Source organism: Aedes albopictus, chromosome 2, assembly GCF_035046485.1.
Source record: "Aedes albopictus strain Foshan chromosome 2, AalbF5, whole genome shotgun sequence".
Taxonomy (NCBI): Eukaryota; Metazoa; Arthropoda; class Insecta; order Diptera; family Culicidae; genus Aedes; species Aedes albopictus.
In genome coordinates this window covers 25,778,749-25,805,995 of record NC_085137.1, presented here as the reverse complement: position 1 = coordinate 25,805,995, position 27,247 = coordinate 25,778,749, and the positions used below count along the sequence as shown (strand labels likewise).

Below are 27,247 nucleotides of genomic sequence, written 5' to 3'. Positions count from 1 at the left end.
TGCTGACGTTGATGGTAGACCCGCCGTACAGGAGCGTTCGGTCTGGTCATCGAGCTCATTCTGCATGTTAAAGCGTCGTTGGTCTAGTAGGGTATCGCACCACTTGGGCGGTGGCTTCTATATTCGTCTGTTTTCCACTATAACTCAGTCAATTTTGAACCAATTGACTTGAAATGTTGTACACGGGTAGATACTATACCTATCTCACCACATTCCAAAAGTTGTGTCAATTGGTTCAAATTTGACCGAGTTATAGTGGAAAACAGACGAATATAGAAGCCACCGCCCAAGTGGCGCGATTCCCTATGCTCCATTGCAATGGACTGCCAAACTACGATTTGGCCTACGATTTGGTACACGGTCAATCGCCCCCACCATGATCTCGCCGATTACGATGAGAAACAGTAGCGGTGATAGTACCAAACTACCCGGATGGGGTCCGACAAAGCTCCGTTATGCAGGACTCTGCATGTAAAAGCCTCGTACTGCGCTTCCATGAGGTTGACGATTTTATTCAAAACTCCTTTGCGTCTCAAGGCGCCCCACAGATTTTCGTGGCTCAGACGATCGAAAACTTTTTTGTACTCAATGAACACCAAAAAGAGGGACTCTTGGAATTCGTTAACCTGCTCCAGTATAATACGGAGCGTGACAATATAGTTAACACAAGATCTCCCTCTTGCTGCCGCCGGAGAGCCGCGTCTATTTTCTCCTGTATCCGATTCAGGATAAGGTGAAGAACGAAGCCACACCTTGAACTTTCAAAAGCACAAATCAGAAGAACCAAATATCCTATCGCGCTGAAAAGTTGATCGATTGGGCAGCTGCTGGTGGTGACCAATCGATCAAGTTTTCAGGGTGATCCGTCATTTGGTTCCTCAGATTTGTGCTTTTGGAAATTCGAGGTGTGGCTTAGTTCTATAATTACCATAACTTTGGCACAGAACTTTGAGAACAAAACACAATGGATCAATGCAGAAATCACGGTAGGTATCCCAGAAGTTTTCCTAGAGGAATTCCTGAAAGAACTCTTGGAGAAATCCGCCGAAAATATCAAGAGGAACTCTTGGGAAAATGAAGAAATCTTTGGATAACGTCTCAAGGAATTCCTGCTGAAATGCTGAAATTCTTGCTGAGATTACTCCAGAAGTATGTCCACGTTATCATATACAAATCCATTATGTGATTTCTCCAAGGATTTCTATAGATATTTCCAATGATGTTTCCAGATTTCTCTCTTTAGCAATTTCGCTTGAAATACTACTGGAAATCTCTGAAGGAATCACAGCAAAAAATTTTAAAGAAATATCTGGCAGACGCAGGCTCTGTTCCACCTGGAGCGTTATTCCAATGATAAAAAAGCAGAAGAAAATTACCAAAAATCCCCAGAAAAAGATATAACGAAAAAACTATTTTGAGGGGTCGTTCACAAAAAACGACACATATCTCTTATAACTAAGCAAATATGGTAATAGTTTGTTCGGCAAACTTTCCAACAATACATTTTTCTACAACTTTGCAGAAGACTCCAACACTCTATCTTCATTTTTGAAAAAAGTGAATTTCTGTCGCACTTTTAGGTGGATTAATCACAAAAGTGAAAATCCCAAAATAAAGAGTTCAGTATATAGAACAAATTCTTCTAAGACACTATACCGCTAAAGTCAATAGAGCTGCAAAAAATGGGTTACGGTTGTGTACCCCAGTATACAGTATGTGGCAGGTTCCTCCGGAGATTATGTCCGGTGGCCACATCCGGTAGTTCCTAAACGGTCAAAAACTGTGTGGAAAGAATGTTTGGTTGCAGAGGTATAAGTTTTAGTGAAAATAGAGTGAGTTTAATAGCGAATCATAAAGGAAAGCGCTCTGTGTACCGAAAAACAGCCCTTTTTATACGAATCTGACCCAGTGACCCACCGGAATAACTCCGGCCATAGGGACCATTCCGACGTTCACTGTCCACTTTTACAAACTAGACATATGTACGAGTGTACTGTCAAAAAATTATTTAAATCCGTTGTGTATTCGCTAAACGGCGACATTTTTAGTTCATATGCGCTGACTCAGGCCGATACGGGTTAAACAATTTTTCTTTTTATAGAAAAGCATGACATTGAAGGCTTTTTTACGATTTATATTTGAAATTTTGGACTGAAGTTGGTCAAATTATTTAAATTTTTTGCAAAATGTTATTTGTGCGCCGCGAAAATTTGGCAAATTCCAAAAAGCGTCGCGGTAGCAAAAATTTTGGGAGCCTCTGGTTTAACCAACCAAAAACCAATATACATAATTTTTTCATGACATTTTAGGCAATGATTTGAACATTTCTAACAATAATTCTGTGCCATATTTTCAATACTGCTAAGCTAGCTTACGTTTGAGTGTTTACAGAAATCATTTTTCTAAAATAAAATTGTTTATTATCGCTTCCCCTTATCGGGACATTTTTTATAATATTTCTCTGAATTTCACAAATAAATAAACTTTTAAGGTCAAATATCTTGCTAACACGTCATAAACTAAATGCCTTGGGGTATATCCTCGAAATATACTCACGAAATTGCAAAAAATCTATTGAAAACCAATTTCTCATTCACCTCGGCTAAACTAATGTCTACACGGAGAAACTGAAAAACTCAAAATTAGGTACTTTTAAACTCAATTTTGAGTTCTTTTTCATCTCCCTTTTCATGCGCTCTTTCTATTGTTGTCAGAGAGTGAAGAGAGAAACACCCCAACTTTTGCAGTTCCGTGCGTCAAGCCAACGCTGAGTTTCTAGCACAGTACTCAAATTTGAGTGAATACAACCTAGTCAAAATTTCGGTTGGGTGGAAAAAACTTAAAATTAGGTATTTTTTCACATGGAAGCAAGCGGGAACAACCCAACAAAAACATCGATTCCATCAACTCAAAATTGGCTTGACGCACGCAACCCCGAAGTTGGGTGGAAAGGACTCACTTTTGGGTAGTTTCGTCTCTCCGTGTAGGCAAAAAATGACATTTGAAGGGTTTTTACCCTCGTTTTTGTTTCAGTGTATATGTATGTGTGATGTATCACATTTTTATGTAACAGTCCTAGATATGCTATCACTACGATAAAAAAGTTTTATCATAAAATGTTTTGAATGAGTTTCCTGACATTTTTTTGAAAATTTTTTGGCCTCGGCTAAACCAATGTCTATCACTGTATAACACAACAATAACAAGTTTCCAAATTCACTGCAAGATTTATTGTTATTAAGTTGTTATTGAATCTAACAAAACATGTTATTAAATTGGTTCCCCAGGATTTTTTTTGTTATAATTTTTGTTATTTTGCCGCTTATGACAGACAAGTTTATAACATAATGACATAAAGATATGTTAGCAGTGAAACAAAATTCAACCATCGCGCAACAATAATGACAATGTCGCAACCTGTATTTGTTGCGGCAATCCACCCAATGCGACATAAGTTTGTCCCAACTTGAAAATAATAGAATAAGCATCGTACACTACGAGTTTAGAGATTTCTAAGCCTTGCATTGCGATTTTCGAACGGTAACTTCGAGTCGGTAAACACTGCAACTCTGTTGAAGTTCTATCATCAAACAGTTTCGACTTTGGGTTAGTAATAATTGATTCAGCTTCCGTTTTGTCTGCAACAAAAAAATTCGAGATCATGTCATTATCTGTTACCAGTAGGGATAAAGAGTAATCGTCGCGCCTTCTTTGTTGCTTGTTTTGTGCCTCTTTTGTCTGACAATTCTCTTCACTGTATGTTAGTAACATAAAAATTACTGATTTTATTGAACAGTTATTATGTCAAAATAACATATTTTATTATGCTGTTGATGTTTGCTTCTGCTCGGGTCTAGAGGAGGGTCGCTTCCGTATTTTTTACGTAAATACATTATAAATGTATTGATTTTCGCTAATGAATTTAATATACTGAGTTATCTATCGTTCGTTCATAATCTTTGAAATCACGTTGTGCTGTTTTCGTGAAAAACGGTTGTTCGAATGTTGGGATATTCGAATGCGGAGTTGGCTGATCAACCCTCAATGGTATATGAACATTTGCGATCTTCAATCAACTGCTTTTGTTGTGTTCAGGGACACCATTTGGTCGTAATTGTAAAAACTTGAATTGCTTCTCAGTTTCAGTAATGTAGGCGAATCTGGGATCTTGTGAAAGGAATGTCTGATTTGGGTAGTCTTAGTTTTATTCTGTTATTCACCCAAAGGAGGCATTATAACATTGAAGAAATGGAAGTTTTTGAAATTCGATTTTTCAGACATTTTGAACGGGGACTTGAACTTGACTAGGAAGAAGGTTTTTTTAGACAAAATCAAAATCTAGATATTTAGCGGCAACGTAGAAATAGTTAGGTACTAACAATTTGCTCATGCATTAGGTGCTTCTCAAAAGTTTTTTTTTAATATTTCTAGATTCCAAAGAATTCTCCAAACTTCCTGTAGCATCCCACTAAATAAAACAGTTTTTTGGAGCTAGTTCAGGACAATCAATGGGCTAATTAAAGTGATCACCAGTTAGGGAACACGATGTTTTAATTATAGTAGTGGTAGATCTCCGAGTCCACCACATACATCTTGGTGACAATTTAATAATTCAACCAAAGACAAGTTAAAAATCAGCGCAGCAGTAATTTCATTCTCGACTTCAATCCAAAAAAAACCTGCAACGTTGTCCTCAAAATTCCACCGCGATGTCAATCACTTGCATCACACATTTCCACACTGAGTGCAGTTGAGGAATAGAAAGAAAGAGAACGAAATTCCCAATCCCCAAACGAAATCGAAACCAATCCCCGTGGGCACGCGATTCGCCCCACTACACAATCTGTAATTTGATATTTATGGTGGTGGTACCTACATACCTACCTACCTCCTTCCCCACGAACAACAGACAATCCTTCGCTTCCCGTTCCACATTCTTCCATGTCACATTTCACATTCACTCTCGCTCGGTTCCGTCCCCCGGACCAAGACCCGGCCCCAATCGAACCGCTTCTACACAATGTGCCCCAGTTCCATTGCTGCCGAGGTATTGGTAAGCTAGAGCACCCACCACCCACCACCCCAGCAATATGTCCTCGAACCCGACCCGGGTGTAGGCTCTTCCGTTCGTTCAACTTTCAACGTTTCGTATTCTAGTGGCATCGTTGTTGCTGGTGGTGTCTTCACCGCCACCCCCTTTCGGTATCTCTTGTGGACTTCAGTCCTGATGGTACCGAAGAATACTGTAACAGCCTTTATAGTAAATTAAACTTGATGAAAATTAATAGAAGAGCCCAACCTAACCCCCCTGTTCCGTTCGTTCGTGGTCCGGACTCAGCTATGCTAAATGTTCGAACAATTCTCCAATATCCGGTGTTGTGAAATGGGGTAGCTTTGGTAGATTCTCTAGAAATTATTCTTCAGGGATTCCTGTAGGTATTGTTGTGAGAAGTTCTAGATTGATTTGTTGAACATTTTGTAACAGAATTCCTTCGGAATCTTCTTTAAATATTCCTAAATATTTCTGGAATTTGTCCAGGGTTTTCCGAGTTTTTTTTTTATTTTTATTGGTTTGTTTAATAATTCTCAATATGCTCCTGAAAATGTTCGAGGTTTTTCTGAGCTCTTTCAAAGTTATTGAACATTTTTAGTGAAAATACTCATACAAATGCACCAGAATATGTTAAGAAATTCCAATTTTGAAATGTCAACGAATTTTCATTTTTTATAGATGTTCTATGAACCCTATCAGGGTTTTCTGCAAAGATTGCTGCAGGTATTCTTGTAAGAAGTTTTTGAATAATTGTTTGAACAATTTGTAATAGAATTCCTTCAAAATCTCCTTTTGATTTTATTTTTCTACATATTTCAGCAATTTCTTCAGAAATTTCCAGAGAGTGTGCGGTAGTTCGGCAGCAGCAAAGCTTCGCGCGCTCGCTTTGCTAGATTTTTGCGATTTGTTTTTCTTCTCTGCGGGGCACCGACGACGGGACGCCAAGCAGTCAGTAGTGTCAGTGTGCGGTAGTTTGGCAGCAGCAAAGTTTCGCGCGCTCGCTTTGCTAGATTTTTGCGATTTGTTTTTCTTCTCTGCGGGGCACCGACGACGGGAAGCCAAGCAGTCAGTAGTGTGCGGTAGTTCGGCAGCAGCAAAGCTTCGCGCGCTCGCTTTGCTAGATTTTTGCGATTTGTTTTTCTTCTCTGCGGGGCACCGATGACGGGAAGCCAAGCAGTCAGTAGTGTGCGGTAGTTCGGCAGCAGCAAAGCTTCGCGCGCTCGCTTTGCTAGATTTTTGCGATTTGTTTTTCTTCTCTGCGGGGCACCGACGACGGGACGCCAAGCAGTCAGTAGTGTGCGGTAGTTCGGCAGCAGCAAAGTTTCGCGCGCTGGCTTTGCTAGATTTTTGCGATTTTTTTTTCTCTTCTCTCTGCGGGGCTCCGACGACGGGACGAGTGTGCGCGCGCCGTGGTTGAGTCGGTTCCGAATTTTTCGCTTCCCTTCGGCGCTAGTTTCCAATACACTTTTAGTTGATAATAAATATTTTCTTTCATTTTTTGCATTTACACAAAAGAGTGAAAAATGTTAGTTCGGGTTCGCCGTTCGAGAAAAAAATCCGGGCGCCGACAAGTGAGTCGCGTTCAGTGTATTTCTGTGTGGAATAGACTAAAGGTTTCTGCTCCCTAGTGGAGTGGAGACGCGCGATAGAATTTTCTTTTTGGCTAGTTCTTGCGTCGAAAAGTGGTCGGTTGTTAACGGCGGTTTGTGTATATTGATCCATTGTCAAATCATATCACCAACCATAGGTGACTCCCGGACTGACAATGTACCTTACCCTACTAACAAAAAATTCCTTCCTGAGACAAACGTGGAGATGCAGCGATTCGCGGTCTTTTTAACAACGTTTGTCTTACTAACATTCCCTTCCATCCTCGATGACCGTAAGGACGTGGCCGGCGCCGTTATTGACCTTATTAAAGTTGAGAGCTCTCGACCTGTGTACATTGAGAATAGTAAGCTAGTCCCAAGCCCTATTCATTGGTTCCTTGTGCAATTTCGATTGCTCTGGTCAATCACGGAGTAGCAACTACGAATTGTGCGGTCATCTATGCTCATGCTCATGCTCATGCTCATGCTCATGCTCATGCTCATGCTCAATTTCTTCAGAAATTTCCAGATTTTTTTTATTTTATTTGTTTTTATTTTTTATTTATTGATTTTTTGTAAATTATTGAAAAGCTTCAAGCTTTTTTCTTAATTCCTCAAAAGTGCTTAAAAATTGTTTAAAAAATAGTCATGCTAGTCATGCTATTGCTCCACAAAATATGTTTGAAAATTCAAATTTTTTGTAAGGTTTTGCTTGTGAGAATTTTTTAAAAAGATTTCTAAAAATTGCCTCTTTTTTATTCCGAGAGTGCCATCAGGTGTTGTTCTACGACTTCTTGCTTAAGTTACAATTATGTAAGCTCATTTATCAAAGAAACCCCATTCTACAGTGCCCATCTTTTGTATCGCAACTTGCAGGAAGGAGAACTTTACCCATCGAAGCCAGTTTCATCATCAACCTCCATAAATCGTTTTCGGGAAGAAGACGACCGCAAAAGTTCAACCCCCTCACGGAACATCGAACACACGGCGACGGGGCGCGGAGAACGACGCACCGACAGGACACACAGGATTTTTTCGTTCACCATGCGACCCGTGGTGCCACGGCCGGAAGTAACAGCCGAAACGCCGACTACGACGGCGACCGCAGAGGCAGGAATAACAGACGAATCGAATTACTAGCGGGTACGAGTGGGGACGTGCCGGACGAGTCCTGAGCGTGGGGTAGGTATATGGAAAAAAAAACATCGGAAGGGGGTCCAAGGTGAGGGGTAGATGATCGATTTTTTTCGGCTATCATAAGTATAGCTACATATGTTACATACTGAACATTGACTCTAGTTCGAGGAACTTTTTTTGTTAAGCAAAGTTTATATCTAGAAAACCTTGTGAACTCAATCTGCTAACAAGCGTATCAGCCTCGAGCATGTATGCCTGTCATTAACGCAAACTCTTTTGCAATTCCTTCACCACATATTTCTCTGAACTAACTACCAGATAATCATGTATATATAATTAACGCATTTGTTGGAAACCTCAACAGAAAATATGGCTGCTGTAAGGTTTACTGAATCAAAATTCAACCATCGCGCAACAATAATGACAATGTCGCAAGCTGCATTTGTTGCGACAATCTACCCAGTGCGACACAAGTTTTTCCCAACTTGAACAGAATAGGATAAAGATCGTACACCACTAGTTAAGAGATTTTTAGGCCTTGCATTGTGATTTTTGAACGGTAACTTCGAGTCGGTAAACTCTGCAACACTGTTGAAGATTTACTAAGAAACCGTTTCAATTTTGAGTTAGTGATAAAAGATTATTCATGCGTTGAACAGTACGCAACAAATACAGCTTCCGTTTCGTCTCTAACAAAACATTTCTGGGTCATGTCATTATCTGTTAGCAGTTGGGATAAAGAGTAATCGCCACGCCTTGTTTGATGCTGGTTTTGTTCCTCTTTTATCTGATAATTCGCTTCCCTGTGGTAAGTTTTATTTACCGAATGATGATTTGATGTTTCGATTGCATTGATTTGTTAACTTCCGTTAAATCCGGCGGGACACCTAGAACCTGTTCTGGAATATTGCCAGTAGTAACAAATGTGACACGAGCCTGTGTTCTTGCTAACCGTACATCAAGTTATCGAAAAAGCCTCAATTTGATGTGTTTCACGCATGGCACTGGTTCACTTTTATATGTGGTCACATCAGGCGGGACACCTGGAATCGATTACTATTTTCTTGCTGACCGTGTATTGCCACTGAAAAACTCACACCTGACAGTATTTCGTTGCAACTGTTCTAATTGAGGGTAAACGAAGGTACAGATTCTTTTCCTCCGTTTGCCTTCGTTGACTGAAACTGCAACAAAATTAAGCTTCATAATAATATGATCTTGTACAAATTTGTTCCACAGAGTATCAACTACCATCTATGCAAATATGAGCCACACCGAGCGTTACATCCAGCATACTGAGCGATGGACTGGAGGTAATCTAGTGCCCCATGTGAAAACTCCATATAGAAAATTCAACTCATTTGTGCCAGCGTAGTCTGATATTGAGCTACATTTAGGCCAGTCTCTGCTGACCGTTCTCAGCAGGAAAAAATCGGCTTTGGAACACTAGATGTAGTCAAAAATGTGATATGAGCCTATTTTCTTGCTAACCGGTCAGCAGAGTATCGAACAAACCACGATTAGATAATTCACTAGCATGTTTTACCACTTTTGGCGGGATACCCGGAACCGGTTCCGGAGCACTACCAGTAGTTTCACATATGGTCAGAACCTAACTTCTTGCTAACTGATCATTAGAGTATATCGGTTTATAAAAAAAAACACGATTTGATGTGTCACAAGCATAGGTTTGGCTCACTAACATGCATAGCCACTACCGGCGGGACACCCGGAACCGGTTTCGGAACACAATCGATAGTTTCAAATGTGGTCCGAACCTAACGCCTTGCTAACCGATCATCAGGTTATCGAAAAAGCCGCGATTTGATGTATCACAATCATAAGGTTGGCTCATTTTCATGCTTGGCCTCTTCCGGCGGGACACCTGGAACTGGTTCTATTTAGTAGTACTAAATATGGTCCGAATGTGATATCTTGCTAACTGATCATTAGGTTATTGAAAAAGCCACGATTTGATGTGTCACGAGCATAGATTTGGCTCATTTTCATGCTTGGCCACTTCTGGCGGGACACCCGGAACCGGTTCCGGAACAGAACCGGTAGTTTCCAATATGGTCTGAGTCTATTTTCCTACTAACCGTTACCGAAAAAAGCCGGGATTTGATGCATCGCATGCATGGGTTTGCTGCGTTTTCATATCTGACCACTTTCTGGGGTACCAATCCGGAACACCGAAATGGTCATAACTCCGGAACGGCTTGACCGATCCGAACCATTTTCAATCATCTCTAACGTTTCCATCTACACCGCATAGAAAATCAGGACATTTCATGTATTTTCTCGAAAAACTAAATTTTAGCTAAAATAAGTCCAAAACGAGGACATGTCCTGCAAAATCAGAACGGATGATAACCCTAATCATCTCAACTCGTCGGGCTGAGTCGATTGGTATAAAAGACTTGACCCCTCCGAGGGCTCAATCAATTTTTCGTTTTTGGAGTGAACATATAGCATTTCTGTACACCTTGGGGGGAAAGGCAAAAACACTGACGAAATCCCTAGAAAAGATTCCATAATGTCCCATTGTTTTGTCACAAAATTCCTGGAAAGCCAAATCCACAATGTTGATGCCATTCCGGCTTAAACCATATCAAAAATGACACACACACGCTGTCCCCTTGTAGCAATCTAAACTGACAACACCGAAGCACACAGCTCAAGGACGTGACGCACATTTACCTACCGCTACCGCTGTACATCACTACTGGACCGCTGAGGGAGAAAAAAAATATAATGACAAATATCACAATAATGACAACAGTTCTCGGCTTTAATGGGTTCAGTTGATTGCCCAAGCGAACGCATTAACCTAATGATGATGCGATATCCGTACATGTACCAAACCCAACCAACCAGCCGCAGCTTAAGGCAGCTCAGTCAATCGGAGGAGGCCGTGTCATCTTTCTCCATGCTTCAAATCGGGTTAGGCGGGAATTCTATATTCCGCAACCATTCCACGATTCCACTCCAGCGCAGCGTGGCCTACTTGTTGACTAGTCGCCGCCGCTTTCGTTTCCATATCGTATCAAAAGAAGATGAGCCAAGAACTCCTCGCTCGGCCGGGCGCGCTCTCCTCGAGTAGATTAGTTTGATTATGAAATTGTAGCAAATAAACTCGACCTTAGAACGAACCGGTAAGCCACGCTCCGGTCATACCTATCTACCTAGCTATAGCTGTGGAGCTCTGTGAAGTAGATTCACCGCGGAAGGTGGACAGATTTTGATAAATTGCCACTCTGGAGCTTCTGCCTTTCCTCGTGCGGTTCGACAGCGTGCGTGCAACTCAACACAGTTAATGGAAATTAGGCTTGGAATGGGAGCAACCAACTAGCCAGTAGGTAGCGCCTTCCACGCGCGATGTGCTGGCTTGAACGATTTACGATTTGTTTGAAATACGACGACGAGCGCAGAGGTGGGATCGATTAATTAGCGTTCAGATGTTAAGTAAACCTAAAGATCAATGCGATATAGTAACGGACAACGGTGACCATTGGATAGGTTGTCACCCAGGGTGGAGCTTATAGCACTGAATGACAGAATCAAAGGATAGAAGTATTCGTAGTTGAAGTATCAAATCTTGGATCAAATAAATGTAACACAAAATAGCATTCAGAATATTGATAAAGCTCTAAAATTTCTTTTAGCAAAATTGTTCACAAAAAACGGCGAACATCTAATGATACTAAGGATCAACGAGGTTGTAGCTTCTAAGAGCGACTTTCTACGTTTTATCTTCTTATACTACATGTATCTCCAACTTAACGCATCTTCATGTACTTTTTAAACTTGACCGGTATAATTGGTGTTCATAGTACCTATTTAATCATTTCCTACAAATTTTCTAATTTTTTGAAATACAGTGATAAGCTGAACCCCAGAACATAACTCTTTAAACAGGTCACCAACGGGACCTATGTTGATTGTTGTGATACAGTTTTTTTTTTGCTTATCCTGCGTGACTTTCTCATTAGCACTACAGTGGAAAGTAGTGCATCGTCCGGAGGCTCACGTCTGAACATGTGCGATATGCTGCCGAACTTATACCATACGATACGAGCTCTTACAGCCAGCATGAGTCATAAATCCATAAATCCGAGCAAGGTCCAACATCGAAATGGGAACAAACTGGAAACATTGTACGGCTTTCTGGGCCCGTATAAAGTTGATCATCAATATTAACTTCTTTTCTCGATCAGCCTTAGAAAGCTGTGTAGTGTCGGTAGTTGTTGTCTCAGTTGACTTACAATAACACTACGGAGCACCTTATCAAGTAGTAATAGTCCACTAAACACGTGACCCCTAATTCATGGTGAGATGCGGCTATATGCTTACTGTGCTTAGAAATAATAAACCGCTAATGGAGCCTGTGGATTATCAGGGCGCCCTCCACAGTATTTTGCCCTTACTGCGCTAACCGGAGCAATAGCGCAGTGGACCTTGTATTTCTCCGAGACAATCATCTGCCCTTCTTTAGTCTCACTTGAGGCTAAATAAGGGCGGGATTATGAAGATGTTGTTAATTAGTTTAAAATTTCACCTATATGGTTTCGCATTATGCGATTTACACAGTGTATTCTGTGTATCCTCGCCCTTGGCGATACCGATCTGGTTTTATTGCTGTTGTTCTTTGCTGTGCTGTGTTTGCGAGAGTTTAATCTTGCCTAGTTTGGGTAGTGGCTACGGTTAGGATAGCTCAGATCAATCTTCAGCATAGAAGAACAGCAGCGATCAATATTTGTAGAATTATCAAAATGGTACAGCCCAAGTGATCTTAGTCTTAGAAACCTACTTTCGCAAGGGGAATTTCTATCTAGGAAACCTTGTGAGCCCGGTGTTTGCTGCTCTCAGTAAACATGAAATGGTAACCCGACTAGAAAACTATATCAAATTTATAACACATTGTGTTATGATGGTATGAAACTTTTCTATAACTTATTTTGTTATAAACTAGATGCAGGATGATGTTGAAATAACTAAAACTGTAACAAAAAGTACACCGGTCTAATCAAAATAATAACCTATTTTGTTAAAAACAGAACAAAATTATAACACAATATAATATTAGTTTAAGCTGCTAGAAAACTAGTTTCTATCATAATTTGATATAATTTTGTAAAATGCTGTTCTGAATGTCAAAGAATCAGAACAAAATAATTTCACAATGAGTTATTGAAAAAAATTTATAACATAATATGATACAATTGAATTATAATATTTTTAATCACCAATGATGTTAAACATGAGTATATCACAATGAGTTATACATATCATGGTTTGTTATAATTATGTTATATTTTTGTTAGAATCTTCTAGTCGGGAAACTCGCGTGTCAAAAGCTCTGGTTAATTCAAATCTCCAGGAGGAAATGGGGTTTTGTCCTATTTTTCTCCAGAGGGATTTGAGTATTTCAAACATGTGTTGAACTCTTAATGTTTTCTATGGGGTATTTTCATGGCGTGAAATTACTCCACAGTTTTATCCCGAAAGGGTGCGTGCGTTGTGTAAAGATGGAATGAGTTTCAGATTTATCTGGTTACCTCGTTCTTTCTGAAATGCTTGAGACGCATTGTCGATTATCACATCTGTGATGTTCGTCTGGCAGACATGCCTATTCATGTGAACTCACATGCCTCCCAATTTGGGATGTCCACAGTGACTCTTTTACACAAAGTTGTATATGTTTTCAAGAAAGTACTAACTTAAACGCAGGTTTTGGTTGGGTGATTTCTTGAATATTGAGGATGCTTTCGATGCCGTGCCTTTCAATGTCACATTGAAAGTCGCTTGATGTCACAAGCTACCTCGAATGAGCTATAAACTCTCTTTACGCTTATGCGTTTTACAGTGTCCTTTTCAGGGCACTGATTAAACCCGTTGTGGTATGGGCTATATGAGCTCTCGTTGCGCTTATGCGCTTATTCCCTTTTCTAGGGTACCCCTTCCTATTTCATCACCTTTCCCTTTCTTAATCCCATTCCATCCCTTGTCCCATTCTCCCTCAGGTAAATTATGAAATAGGCTTATATGTATGGCAATGGCACAAATGTCCCAAATGGAGGATAACGTGCCTCTGGAGCCGGCCTTCTGATACCTGATTAATCTTGCCTAGTTTGGGTAGTGGCTACGGTTAGGATAGCTCAGATCAATCTTCAGCATAAAAGAACAGCAGCGATCAATATTTGCAGACTTATCAAAATGGTACAGCCCAAGTGACCTTAGTCTTAGAAACCTACTTTCGCAAGGGGAATTTCTATCTAGGAAACCTTGTGAGCCCGGTGTTTGCTGCTCTCAGTAAACATGAAATGGTAAACTCGCGTGTCATGCCTCGAGCCTGTGTGCTCGTCAACAAGGCAATCGTTGTCATACTCGCCTCTAAATAAACCACCAGAGATGTATGTGCTAACATTAATAATATATCCGTTGGAAACCTCAACAGGAAATACGTTTATTGTTCGGTTACTGCACTTCAAAAGGCCTTCCGCTAATTGTTGGCAAGGATGCTAATGCTCACTATATCATCTGGGGCAGCTCAGACATTAACTTGAGAGGCTCCAGTTTAATGGAATACTTGAGTAGTACAGCTCTTGGATTACTTAACCGCCCAACCTTCATGGTATCTGCCAGAGAACAAGTGTTAGACATTACGCTTTGCTCTAGTAGAATTTGTCATAAGTTGATCAATTGATATGAGCCACATGAATAATCTTTATCTAACCATCGCTACATCTTTTTTGAACAACGCAAGCTTTGCGTTTCAGGAATCACCGGTCAACCAACCGGGATCATTTTACTGATTTGATTGCGGCCGAATTTCATAGATACACATGCCAAATTTCATAGATGATGCCGTTGATACTACAACGATTTTCATCATGGAAGCTTTTGAAGAAGCTTCCCCTCTGCGGTCTGTGAAGACCGCAAGTGGAACCCCTTGGTAGAACTCTGATCTGGCCAAGCCCAGGAAACAATGTAGAAAGAGTTGGAATAGACGACATTCGGCTGGTTTGGAGGCTTTCAGGTCGGCTCGTAAGGCCAACAGGAAAGCTCTCCCGTCTGCTGAACGATCCGGCTGGAAAAAACCTTTGTACAAATGTTTCCAGTGTGAGTGAAGCCAGTCGATTGAACAAAATCCTTGCAAAATCTAAGGATTTTCAAGTGAACAAACTTCGTTTGCCAAATGGTGATTTAATTTTCTTTGATGAGGAAGCTCTGGAATGTTTGTTCAGTACACACTTCCCCGGATGTTTGGATATTACATCTTCGGATGAACCTGATGTCTCTTCTTGTAGTTATGATTCTTTAGCTTCGGCTCGGAGTAGCATAACTTTAGAATCGATTGAATGGGTTCTGAATAGCGTTGCTCCTTTCAAATCTCCTGGGGCAGATGGGTTTTATCCTATTTTGCTTCAGAAGGGATTTGGTTATTTCAAACACGATTTGAAAAAAACGACTTGTTTGCAGTTTTGCTTTTTGAGTGTATTACAAAATCCTGACGGGATATTACTATAGAGATTATTCCGAAAGTGGGTCGTGCGTCGTATGAAGAAGCAAAGAGTTTCAGACCTATCAGTTTGACCTCCTTTCTTCTGCAATGCTTAGAACGCATTGTGGATCATCCCATCCATGATGTTCATCTGGCCAACGTGCCTCTTCATGTGAACCAACATGCTTACCAATCTGGTAAGTCCACTGTGACTCTTTCATACAAGGATGTTTACGATATCGAGGGGGTGTTTCTTTAGAGGGCCCATATATCCGAGGCGGTAAACGCACGGGTATTCAGCATGACCATGCTGAGGGTGACGGGTTCGATTCCCGGTCGGTCCAGGATCTTTTCGTAAAGGAACTTTCCTTGACTTCCTTGGGCATAGAGTATCTTCGTGCCTGCCACACGATATACACTACACATGCAAAATAGTCATTGGCAGACGAAGCTCTGAGTTAATAACTGTGGAAGTGCTCATAGAACACTAAGTTGAGAAGCAGGCTTTGTCCCAGGAGGACGTTACGCCAAGAAGAGAGAGAGAGGGGTGTTTCTTGAATATCGAGGGTGCCTTTGACAATGCAATGTGCCTTTCGATGCCATATTGGAAGCCGCACGGAGTCATGGTATATTTCCAATGATTTTCAATTGGATTCACCAAATGCTCAAAAACCGACATCTCTTCTCGATATTGCGTCTAGCAGGGATTAGGGAATTGAGTGTTTGTGGATGCCCCCAAGGGGGAGTCTTATCTCCGCTTTTGTGGAATCTCGAAGCAGATACGCTATTGAGGCAACTCAATGAAAGCGGTTTTCCTACTTATGGTTTTGCCGACGACTACCTAGCATTGTTAGTTGGTATGTGTATCACCACCCTTTTCGACCTCATGCAAAGCGCCCTTCAGGTAGTTGAGGGTTGTTGTCGCCAATATGGCCTTTCGGAAAATCCGAGTAAAACATCTATTATTCTTTTCACCGAAAGGCGAAACCGTAATGGCTTTCGACCTTTGCGTCTCTTTGATTCTGAAATCGATGTGACTGAACAGGTTAAGTACGTTGGAGTCATTCTTGATTCCAAGCTTTCCTGGACACCTCACATTGAGTTCAGAATCAAGAAAGCTCTTGTATGGCCTTCGGGCAATGCCGGCGAACCTTTGGTATAACTTGGGGTCTAAAAGCCAAGTACCGTGAGTACACAGTCATGGATCACTTAGTAGTATTTTTGACCTTCAAATTTCAATTAAAAATAAAAGAAAACAAATACTACGACTTTGAAAGCACCGTTGGCTATGTTTTGATTCGAACTTTTCATTCCCCCCCCATTTGAAGTATAATCGCAAGTCATTTCCGCGTAAAAAAGGAATGTTCCACTGTTTACAAAATGCCTTATTATGGATCAGCTCCACTGAGTCCCACGCATTATGGATCAATTTTTGCCATATTATGGATCAGTGCAAAATTACTCAAAATTCCAACTCTGATAATAAATTTGCATTTGTAAGGCTAAACTACGCAGTGCATTGATTATTTTACTGATGGAGTACCCGATTTTACAACAGGAATAAAGAGAAAACATTAAAAAGTCCCGAATCCATTTACTTCGATAGAGGTGCGCCACTAGGTTTCAGTGATGCTGTCCATTTTAAGTGTTATTTTTACAACTCTGTGTTTCAAGACACCTGGTTTTCAACGTTACATGTTTTTCAATGTTACTTTTGATACTTTAAGGTAAGATAATTGTATCAAGAGCGTTGAGTGGAGCAAAAATCTATATTTGTTTAAAGTGATCCATAATAGCGTCAAACGATCAGTTTTTGGGTCACATTATGGATCACTGTTGAAAGTCACATTATTTTAGTATTTGAGTCCCAGAATAAAACAAAACTTCTTCTAATAGATACATACATATCTTATCCAACGTGTACGAGCGATTTTTATATCAAAATTGATGGATTTCGACACTTTTAGAGCTTACCGCTGCAGGAGTAGATTCTTATGGAATTCGGCTGTTTACTGGCAGATGTAAGAGGATAACACTATCGTTGCATTAAAATACATTTTATTTTTAAATTGAACTCTTGTAAATGGTTTTTTATCTCAGAAAACAAATAGGATAATGCTACAAAAATGATTTTCGTGCCGAAATATATGTTTTGAGCAAGATATTCGACTTTAAACATCAAAGTGATCCGTAACTGTGTAGGGACGGTATATCAAATGGATTTACACATCTGTTGTTCGGTCAATTTTAGCCTATGCATGTCTTGCACTTACCGGTTACGGGTACTCGGTCTACTAGAGGAAACTCCTGTGAACCGCACATCAACACACACCTCGTTGTTTCCACTTTTAGTGAATTGGGACAAAATTGTCCTTGCTCCAAGTGATCTTACAATTGCTTGTAATTTTCCATATAGGACATTTTCCACGAAATTCCCTTCCCGGGAAGAGTGGACATCTGGATATCTGGAAAGAAGTATTTCAGACGGCATCGTATGTTACACTGATGGCTCCCTTCTCGAAGGTCGAGCAGGTGCTGGTGTGTATATTCTCGTGAGCTAAGGCTGTATCAGTCTTACTCACTTGGTTGACACTTCACCATTTTTAAAGCCGAAATCTTTGCTCTTATGTGTGGAGTGCAATCAGCACTTCAGCAGCACGTAATGGGCAAAGTAATATACTTCTGTTCAGATAGCCAGGCTGCTATTAAAGCACTTGCTTCGGCCAACTCCTGGTCGAAGTTAGTTATCGCTTGGTGAACTGAAGTCGAGGAGCTGAATTCAGCAAACGCTGTTCACCTTGTATGGGTACCTGGCCATTCTTCCATAGCTGGGAATGAAATTGCTGATGAGTTAGCTCGCTCTGGAGCATCACATGACTTCATTGGCCCTGACCCGGGTAGAGGTAAAATACTCACGATCAAAACATGATATTGGTTTGATTGACATAAGAGATAAAAGATCTGAAAATAATATCTGAAAAATGTTCCTGGAACACCTGAACAATATCAAAATATGATATTTCAAGATCATACGAATAGCACGCTGCTATTGGTTAGATCTCACAAAATCTAAATATGATTTAATGATGATGTTCCAGGAGTAAATTTTTGATTTTATTTTTAGATCTTTTATCTCTTATGTCAATCAAACCCATATCACTTTTTGATCTCCATATCAAAATGTACTATTATTGAGCTCTTTTCCTCTACTCGGGGAGCCAGCTATTCCGATATCGAAGTGTTGGGTAAAGCTTCAGATTGACACCTGGACTGCCACTCAGCACAAACAATACTGGAATAGTTTGGAGTCATGTCGTCAAACAAAATTGTATTGTACTGAGCCATCTCCAGAGTTGGCGAAGTATCTTACAAATCTGTCCAAGCAGAATTGCAGCATGCTGGTGAAAGCATTGACTGATCACTGCCGACTCAGCTACCACATGACAAATATTCAGCAAGCTGATTCATGTGTATGTGATAGCTGTGAATCCGATTGTGGAACTTCGTATCATCTGATATGTAACTGTCCAGTTTTTGCGCAACTGCGTTTCCGAGTACTCGGTAAATACTTATTAAGTGAAGCTGGCTTCAGAAATCTGAACCTTCAGGTTGTTCGGTTGTTCTTGACAATCTTCACCCGCTGTGGTAAAGAGCTATAGGTTCTCTTAACGCTTCATGCGTTATTACAGTTCCCTTTTCAGGGCGCTGTTTGAACCTATTGTGGTACGCTTATACGTTATTTAGTACCCTCTTCCAGGGTAACATTTCCTATTTCCCTACATGTCCCTATCCCCATCATATTCCTTATTCCCTTCCTTTTCTCTCAGGTAGATGATGATATAGCCTTTTTAATTGCATAACTCATGTTACATTTCAAAACACCCTGAAACCAACAATTTATTACATGTCGGATGTTCAGCTCTTTTCTACGGGACATATGACTCTATGAATGCGTTACGTAATTCCTGCAGCATCAAAGTTTTGAATAACACGGTGATTCAAAAACAGTAGACAAACTGATTGGGACCAATTACTGGTCGGATCAGGAAATTTGGGAATGATATTTCCTTGACTTCCTTGAGCGTAGAGAATTTGCTTTGTCCGAGATGGTACTTTACGTCAAGAACAAGAAGATAAGAAGTAGAAAAGGATTCGAAAAGGCCTTTGAAATCATCATAACAAAAGAACATAATTTAAGTTTTATGGCACACTTTAACATCTAACACTAGTTGAGCTCCAAACTGTGTGCTTGGAAAATGTGAGTTTAAATCAAAGAAAAGATTCAAGACAAAGTGCTTGAGAAGGCGTTGACAAATATTGAACACAGGTACCAACACTTTATTCATTGCTGTATATCCCGTAAGCATCCTTCGAGTGTTATTGTATTGTTATTGGACACTTTTTTCTCTCCACGCACAGTTTCGATGGTGTGGACAACACTTGAAATGAGATACTCAACCAAACGTCTCTCAGTTTGGTGCATTCATGCATACGTCAAACGAATGCATTTCTAGTTTCGACCAGACGGTTGTGCTATGGCTTGCTTATGATTTCCACTTGACTTTTTTGGGATTTCGTTTTCTTAGTTAACTTAAGTGACAACAGATCAAACCCAATGTACTTGTTGTTCTGTTTTCACGCTTCGAAATTTTACATATTCAAAATTAAAGGAAACGTACGTTAGCTTCATTTCAAAACGCAATTGGCTCCATCTTCATCACAGCTCATCAGAAATCGATCCCATCGCATTCAATTTCCGTAATGCGTTTTCCTTGGACAATGGTTGTCAATCAGATGGAATGTATGTCAGTCGAACTGAACTCATTGGAAAACAGCACCAACAGTACTTTGTAACCTTGCTGCATGCCGTATGTCCTGTCCAGTCCAGTCCAGTCCATGTAGTACCAGGATGTCGACCCAGTCAGCGTAAATTATTCACAGTACACTCGGGAGCGGGACTATGATGTGACCAGTGCGATGGTAATTATTATTTTTAGCGAAAGTGCTTCCACATTTGGGATAGTAGTGTGTAGCTGCGACTGTTCCAGAGGGGCACAAACTAAAAGTGTCATTTTCAATTAGTAGCCTGGCACTGCTGCATGAATCGAGCGGACATCCATCAATGAAATTGAAAGGGTTTCCCTTTTGTTGTGGTTGTTTTCCTGGAGTTGAGGTACGTAGTTACCTATGTCTAATCGCGCTCGATCGCTAATGGAATGAAATGGGTCGAGACCGCAATATGACACGTTGCACGCAAAACTGCTGTTACATTAGTTCTTACATTATCTGGGTATGTCGCAGTAGCTGAATGTTGCTTTTATTGTCGTGTTGTGTGTGAATAAAAATAGATAATTCGAAATTAGAAATAATATTACAATCAATAGGCATTTTCTGATCATGTTGATTGGGATGTTGAATAGTTAAGTCGTTTGAAATTGCAATGCTGTCAGTGTTGATTTGAGAACCAAAACAAACCCACCTTAGCAATCAACTGAAAATCACTTCGATTTGCACTAATGTACAAAGCAGTACGATCCAAAATGAAAAGCTGTGGATTTGGTAACGATTGTTTTGGGCATGAAAGTAAATATAGATGACAGGTTGTAGAAAGTGATGATGATGACGTGTTAGTGGAATACCTGTAAGTAAAAAGAAAATCGGGTAAAGTACTGTTCCTTTTAATTCCACTAAGAATTTGCATCCTTTGACAGATACGTATTTAGACCTCAACTGTAAGGTCGTCTTCAGTGTCTTGTACTTAAGTCGACCTTACAGTTGAGGTCGAAATCCGTATCTGTCAAAGGATGCAAATTCTTAGTGGATTTAAAAGGAACAGTAGTTAACCCGACTTTCTGTTTACTTGTAGAAAATGTTTCGCATCGATTCGCACTTCTTTGACAGTTGTGAAGACGTGTAGTGGCAAAACAGATATAGACTGTTTCAGAAATTATAAATACACTAACGATTAACTGCCATTTCAATTTGAGCACAATATCCAAAAAAATTTTTTCATGCTCTTATAGTAAACATGCCAACGAATCAAATAATATCAATTTTGTTTATTTTTTTGGTAAAATTTAAAAAATAGGGCTCTGTAAACTAAATGATTAAAATTTGAAGTTGCACAAAGTGGACCAAAAATGAAAGCCTGCGCACTTTAGAATCGGTACACTTTCAACTGACTGCAGATCAAAAACGGTTTGACCTAGAAAAAATGTTGTAAGAAGCAAATGAAGCTTATTTATTGTTTTTTGTAGGAAAAATATGAAAAAATCAGTTTTTATTTCTTCAAGATAAAATTTTGACCTGTTTGTGAAATTCATGCCATTTCATTCTGCACAAATCAATGATCGTCAACATTCGCAAATTTCACAGCTTACGGGCTGATATATCCACAAGAAACAAAATAATACATATTCATCAAAGATATGCTCAAAACAAGTTACGACAGTAAACTCTTGACAAATATGATTCACAAGACCATAATAAACTTATAGCCTTATTGTCAATTCACGTTATATTCAAAGCATAATTTTACTCAAAGTAATTTTTTATGAAAAAATATTTTCTGGAATCGTTTTTTGGATCTACAATTCCCCAATTCAAGTGGCCCAACTTAATTCATATCGAATCCTGGATTATTTTTGAAATTATTAGCAGTTTTCCCTCAAAGTAGTCAGAAATTAACAGTCATAAGGCTAACTCCTCATAATAAGCCTAAAATAAGATAGTTTTCATGGATAAAACACTGAAAACCATATAGATTATGAAACTATAGATGTGATTCTATGATCATAAATTAAAAACTTCTGAGTTGATTCAGTTTTATTAAAAGAAATCGTTAGATATTTCACGCCATCAAAACACATCCAATGAATTTCGTCAGCAATAGTCCATACAGCTTTCGAGCCACGATTATTTATATTGTTCTGCATCAAATCAATGGTTTCTTGTATTCCAATACTATTCGTATAGTATCCTTCCCGTATGCGTATTTGCCGAACTAAAGTTTATGCGAAAACAACTTTTTTGACCTTAAATATCTATGCAAGCCTTTGATTTTCCATAAAACCCTTCAAAGGCTTACCATAGCTATACTGGGAATTTTAAAACGCTCATGGAATATTTTACCTCCCTTAATGAACAATCATAATATCAACAACTATTCTATACTGCGTAATTGGTGGGTTTGGTAATTATATATTCCTACACAAATCTTGAATCTGGCACTGTTTACGTATTCAGATCAATAGTTCATCTAAGAATATAAAAACAGCAAATTTTATTTTTTTTCCTACAAACTACAATAGATGAGCTTCAATTGCTTCTAACAACACTTTTTTCCAAGTGACACCGTTTTTGAGCGGCAGGCGGTTGAAAGTGTACCGATTCTAAAGTGCGCAGGCTTTAGTAGAAAAGAAAAAAAATCTCACAGATAAAATGCTAATTTCCAAACACAATAAAAACTGGTGTATCGATAATTAAAGATTTTTCTCGATTGGTAAGAGTAATTTTTACTGGAATATTTGATCAAGAACCATTACGGGCCTTCTCAATACAACATTTTTTGTTTCAAATTTCTCAACAACACCAGTAGCAACAAACGTTAAGCAAACGAATGACTTAATTACTGCTTACTGTATTCGTTTTTATAAAGCATTGTCCAGCATTCGGACGCAAAGGATAATTTATTGTGACGCTCTCAATGATCATAATCATATTTTTTTACAGCAGTCTGATCATAAACAAGTCCTCTATTGATGGTGAAAATTTCATCGATTTTATTGCTACGAGTGAAAAGTTATTTCAGATTGAAGACAAGTGAAGGAAAAAAATCTTGCACAAACACGCTGAAAATTAAGCGTGGTCAGGTACGACAGTCGCGAAAAATGTTAATGTCTCCACAACCATTATGTGTGATGTGCACAGATGTTGTTAATCATGCCATAAGGAAGTGCCCAAGGAAGATTGAAGTTTATGTTCATGGATAAATCTGCTTGGAATTCCAAGATTTGCCAGGAAGTTCGAGCTCTGGACATCGTTTTCTCACATCACGATTTTGACACCAAATGTGTACAAAGATGATAACCTCAAGAATCGCGTGCTGCTTTTCAAAAATGCACACAAGGGATCTGTAGAGGTTTGAGCTAATTTGGTGAGCTATCACGACAGCCTGAGATGTGCAGTGGTGTCATCACTGTTGGGTAGTGTTTATTAACGAAAAAACACTCAAATTTCGCTTCTTTGGAATTCACTGAATAGCCCTTAATTTCGCAAGAAGAGAAACATTTGGCAAAGTTTCTTTGGAATCCTAATCAGATTGGTAGAGGGTCTCAGGACACTCCAGAGATGACCTGATTGTTAAACAAATCCGCCGAAGGGGTTGATGTTAAAATTTACTACCATTGTGCAGATTTTTAAGGAAGTAATCACGGAAAAAATTAGAAAATGTATTAAAAATTTAATTAAATAATTTTAATGATATTTTTCCATGAAACTACAGTAAATTATCTTTGTTTTGAGGGCTTCACCTTTTCTGTTTGTTATTCCACCTCTGAGATATAAGTGATTATCTGCGTCCGGATTCTAACTGGACAATGCTTTAGTATGACAAGCTTTGCCATCTGAAGGGTCGAATGAGCTGACAAAATAAGTTTTTTTAGATTAAATGCGTTCAGGAAAGCTAAGAAACTGTGAGGTAGTTCTTATGTTCCGTAGAAAACTTTAAAAAATAAGAAACTTGATCTCCAAAAAAAAAGTTGTGGAAATTCCTTTATCGATTTTTCCAAAATTTTAGACAACTTGTTGAGAAAGCGAATGTGATGAAAATTTACATATTTTTTGGTATTTAATGTTGAAATCATTAAAAAACACCTTTGTGAAATGCAAATTTAAGTTATTTGCTAGAGAACTCGACTGTTTTTTTTTAATATAAAGATAATTGAAAGGAAATATAAAAATATGGAGTACCCCAAGTAACACACATGTTATATAAAAGTTTCGACAGCGCAAGTTTTGGTTGTATAGAAGTTTATTTTACGTTATTTCAACACAATGTTAAATAAAATAAACTTCTGTACAACCAAAACTTGCGCTGTCGTAACTCTATTATAACATGTGTGTTGCTTGGGACCTTATGCTATACTCTGAAAGAAATTGGTAAAAATCATTAGAACAGTTCATTTAGTTTAATAAACAAAGTGTATTTGAAATTCCTTAAACAGTCTATACTCGTGAATCTCAAGGCCCTGGTATCGAATCTGGGTTAGGCGAATACTCTTTTTTTAATTCTAGTTTTGAAATCAAAATATTGTCAACAACAGATTGAAGTGAAATTCCATTAAAATTGAAGAGGCATTGGATGATCCTTTACGAATGATATTTTATTGGTAGCTAACTGATTAAACATTAGTGCGTATTTAAGTACTAATCATTTTTTACCGAGGATGATTTCTGCGGATTGTTTGTTTGTCTGGTGACTGGTTCCCAAAATGATACAAATACTGACAGATTAACGGTGGAGGCGCGTTCGAAGTATTTTTTTTTTGTGGATGCTATGCCGGACATCAAGTGAATGTCCCCCGAGACGGCGGATGCATGTTACCCGAAAATTCCTCAAGTATTTATGTGAGAATCCTTCCATGATTTTCAAGGAAATTTCTCCAGAATTTCTTTGTGCATTCTCCAATAATAATACCGATAATTCCCTCCAGGATTTGCAAGGGATTTCTCCAGCATTTTCAGGGAATTCTTCCAGGAGCTCCTCAGAACCCAAGTAACCAAAAGGTAAGATAAGAGGGCACTTTATAAGCTAAGCAGCTTGTTCGAGGCTGCTCATTAGCCTTCTAAGCCGCTTCAATATTAAGTAATGGATAGCCTTCTACTAAGCAGCTTATGAGAGAACTTTGACAAAATTCATGCTGGAACTTGTGGACGATGTTCCAGCAAGGCTCATCGTTAGCCTCTTAAGCAGCCAGAAAGTTCTATTCGAAACTTAATCTGAACTTCGCGGAACTTGAATGTTCATTTTATCATTTGACGCGGAACTTTTGGTTACTTGGGAATATCTCTCTGGACATTTCCCCGTGAGTTCTCCGGAATTCTTTCAAGATTGCCTGAAAAAAATCTGCAAGATTTTCCTGGGAATTTCACTAAGATTTGCCAGGGAATTTTTCCAGAATTTACTCGCTCATTCATATTACAATTTTATGGGAGTTCAGCAGATACTTTTCCTGGAGGTCTCAGAGATTTTTATCAGGATTTCACTGGCAATCCCTTCAAGAGTTTTCTGGGAAATCCTCGTTACAGTTCACCGAGCATTCATCCAGGAGCTCCCGTTCTCTGGTATATTTTCCAATATTTTACTGGGAATTCCTCCAGCATTTCTCCGAAAACTCCTAAAGAATCTATCCCGGATCCACAGCTTTATGAAAATTCCACAAGATACCCTAAAAAAATTTCCAGAAGTTACTCGAGAATGAGTTTCTCGGATGTTTCTTGAAAATTTTTTCAGGAGTTCCTCAGAAATAACTCCAAGAAATCCCCAGAAATTTCTCCAGGAGTTCCTCGGGAATTTTTTCAGGAGTTCCTTGATTATTTTCCCAGGAGTGCCTCAAGAATTCGCTCAAGACTTCCTCGGGAATTTATCAAGTAGATCCATAGGAATTCCTCCAAAAGTTCTTCGGAAGTGTATTCAGGAGTCCCTTGAAAATTTCACAAGAAAATTCTAAGCAATTTATCTGGATATTCTCCATGAATACATCCAGGAATTTCTGAAAATTATTCCAGTAGTTCCTCGGGAGTTCCTCCAAGAATTTCAAACAAATTCCTCTAGAAGTTCCTCGGTTTTTTCTCTATGAGTTCTTGGAAATCCCTTCGTGTTCTCCGGGAAATCCTGCAAGAGTTCCTCGGAATTTCAGAAAGAGTTTCTATCGAATTCCTCCAGAAGTTCCACGGAAATCAACTACCACAGCTTTCCGGGCACTGTTGTCCTTCTGACATCAGCTAGATTGAGGAGGTACGATCCGAGTGTCTGTTCACCAAGGAGGTGCGGCTCAAACAGCGTCTGTTCTGGCATCCAGCGGCTGAGTAAGAAACGCTGCACCACGCCCAGCTAGATCCAAGGTGGTAGCCCCATCAGCGTGGTCGTCCCAGTGTTGGTTGGGACGTTAAACAGAACTGGCACGATGGCCCTCCGGCGAGACAGGAGTGTTGGCGTAGGCCCAATAAGCCACCCGTAAAAATCCCCATTGCGAATAACATAGGAGAAAATACGACTCGATACAATCGGCAAAGACCCACGCGACGAAATAAGGACTACGATTGGAAACTTGGAACATGGAATTGCAAGTCACTAGGTTTCGCAGGATGTGACAGGATAATCTACGACGAACTACATCCCCGCAACTTCGACATCGTGGCGTTGCAGGAACTTTGTTGGACTGGACAGAAAGTGTGGAAAAGCGGGCATCGAGCGGCTACTTTCTACCAAAGCTGTGGCACCACCAATGAACTGGGAACAGGATTTATAGTGTTGTGCAAGATGCGACAACGTGTGATCGGGTGGCAGCCGATCAACGCAAGGATGTGCATGTTGAGAGTTAAGGGCCGTTTCTTCAACTACAGCATCATCAACGTCCACTGCCCACACGAAGGGAGACCCGATGACGAGAAAGAAGCGTTCTACGCGCAGTTAGAGCAAACATACGATGGTTGCTCGCCGCGTGACGTGAAAATCGTTGTCGGCGACATGAACGCGCAGGTAGGAAGGGAGGAAATGTACAGACCGGTAATCGGGTGAAACAGCCTGCACGCCGTATCGAATGATAACGGCCAGCGATGCGTAAACTTTGCAGCCTCCCGTGGTATGGTAGTCCGAAGCACCTTCTTTCCCCGCAAAGATATCCACAAAGCCACCTGGAGATCACCCGACCACCAAACAGAAAACCAAATCGACCACGTTCT

General features: G+C 39.7%; 1 protein-coding gene across 2 annotated transcripts in view; it reads left to right on the top strand.

Moving 5' to 3' along the window:
- Positions 1 to 27,247, top strand: part of LOC115262072 (uncharacterized) — a 222,714-nt gene that overhangs the window by 155,533 nt on the left and 39,934 nt on the right. For both annotated transcript variants that reach the window (XM_029864026.2, XM_062849330.1), the window contains one exon: positions 7,519 to 7,824. The gene's annotated coding sequence lies outside the window, so the exon portion shown is untranslated. The remainder of the gene's footprint in view (positions 1 to 7,518; positions 7,825 to 27,247) is intronic.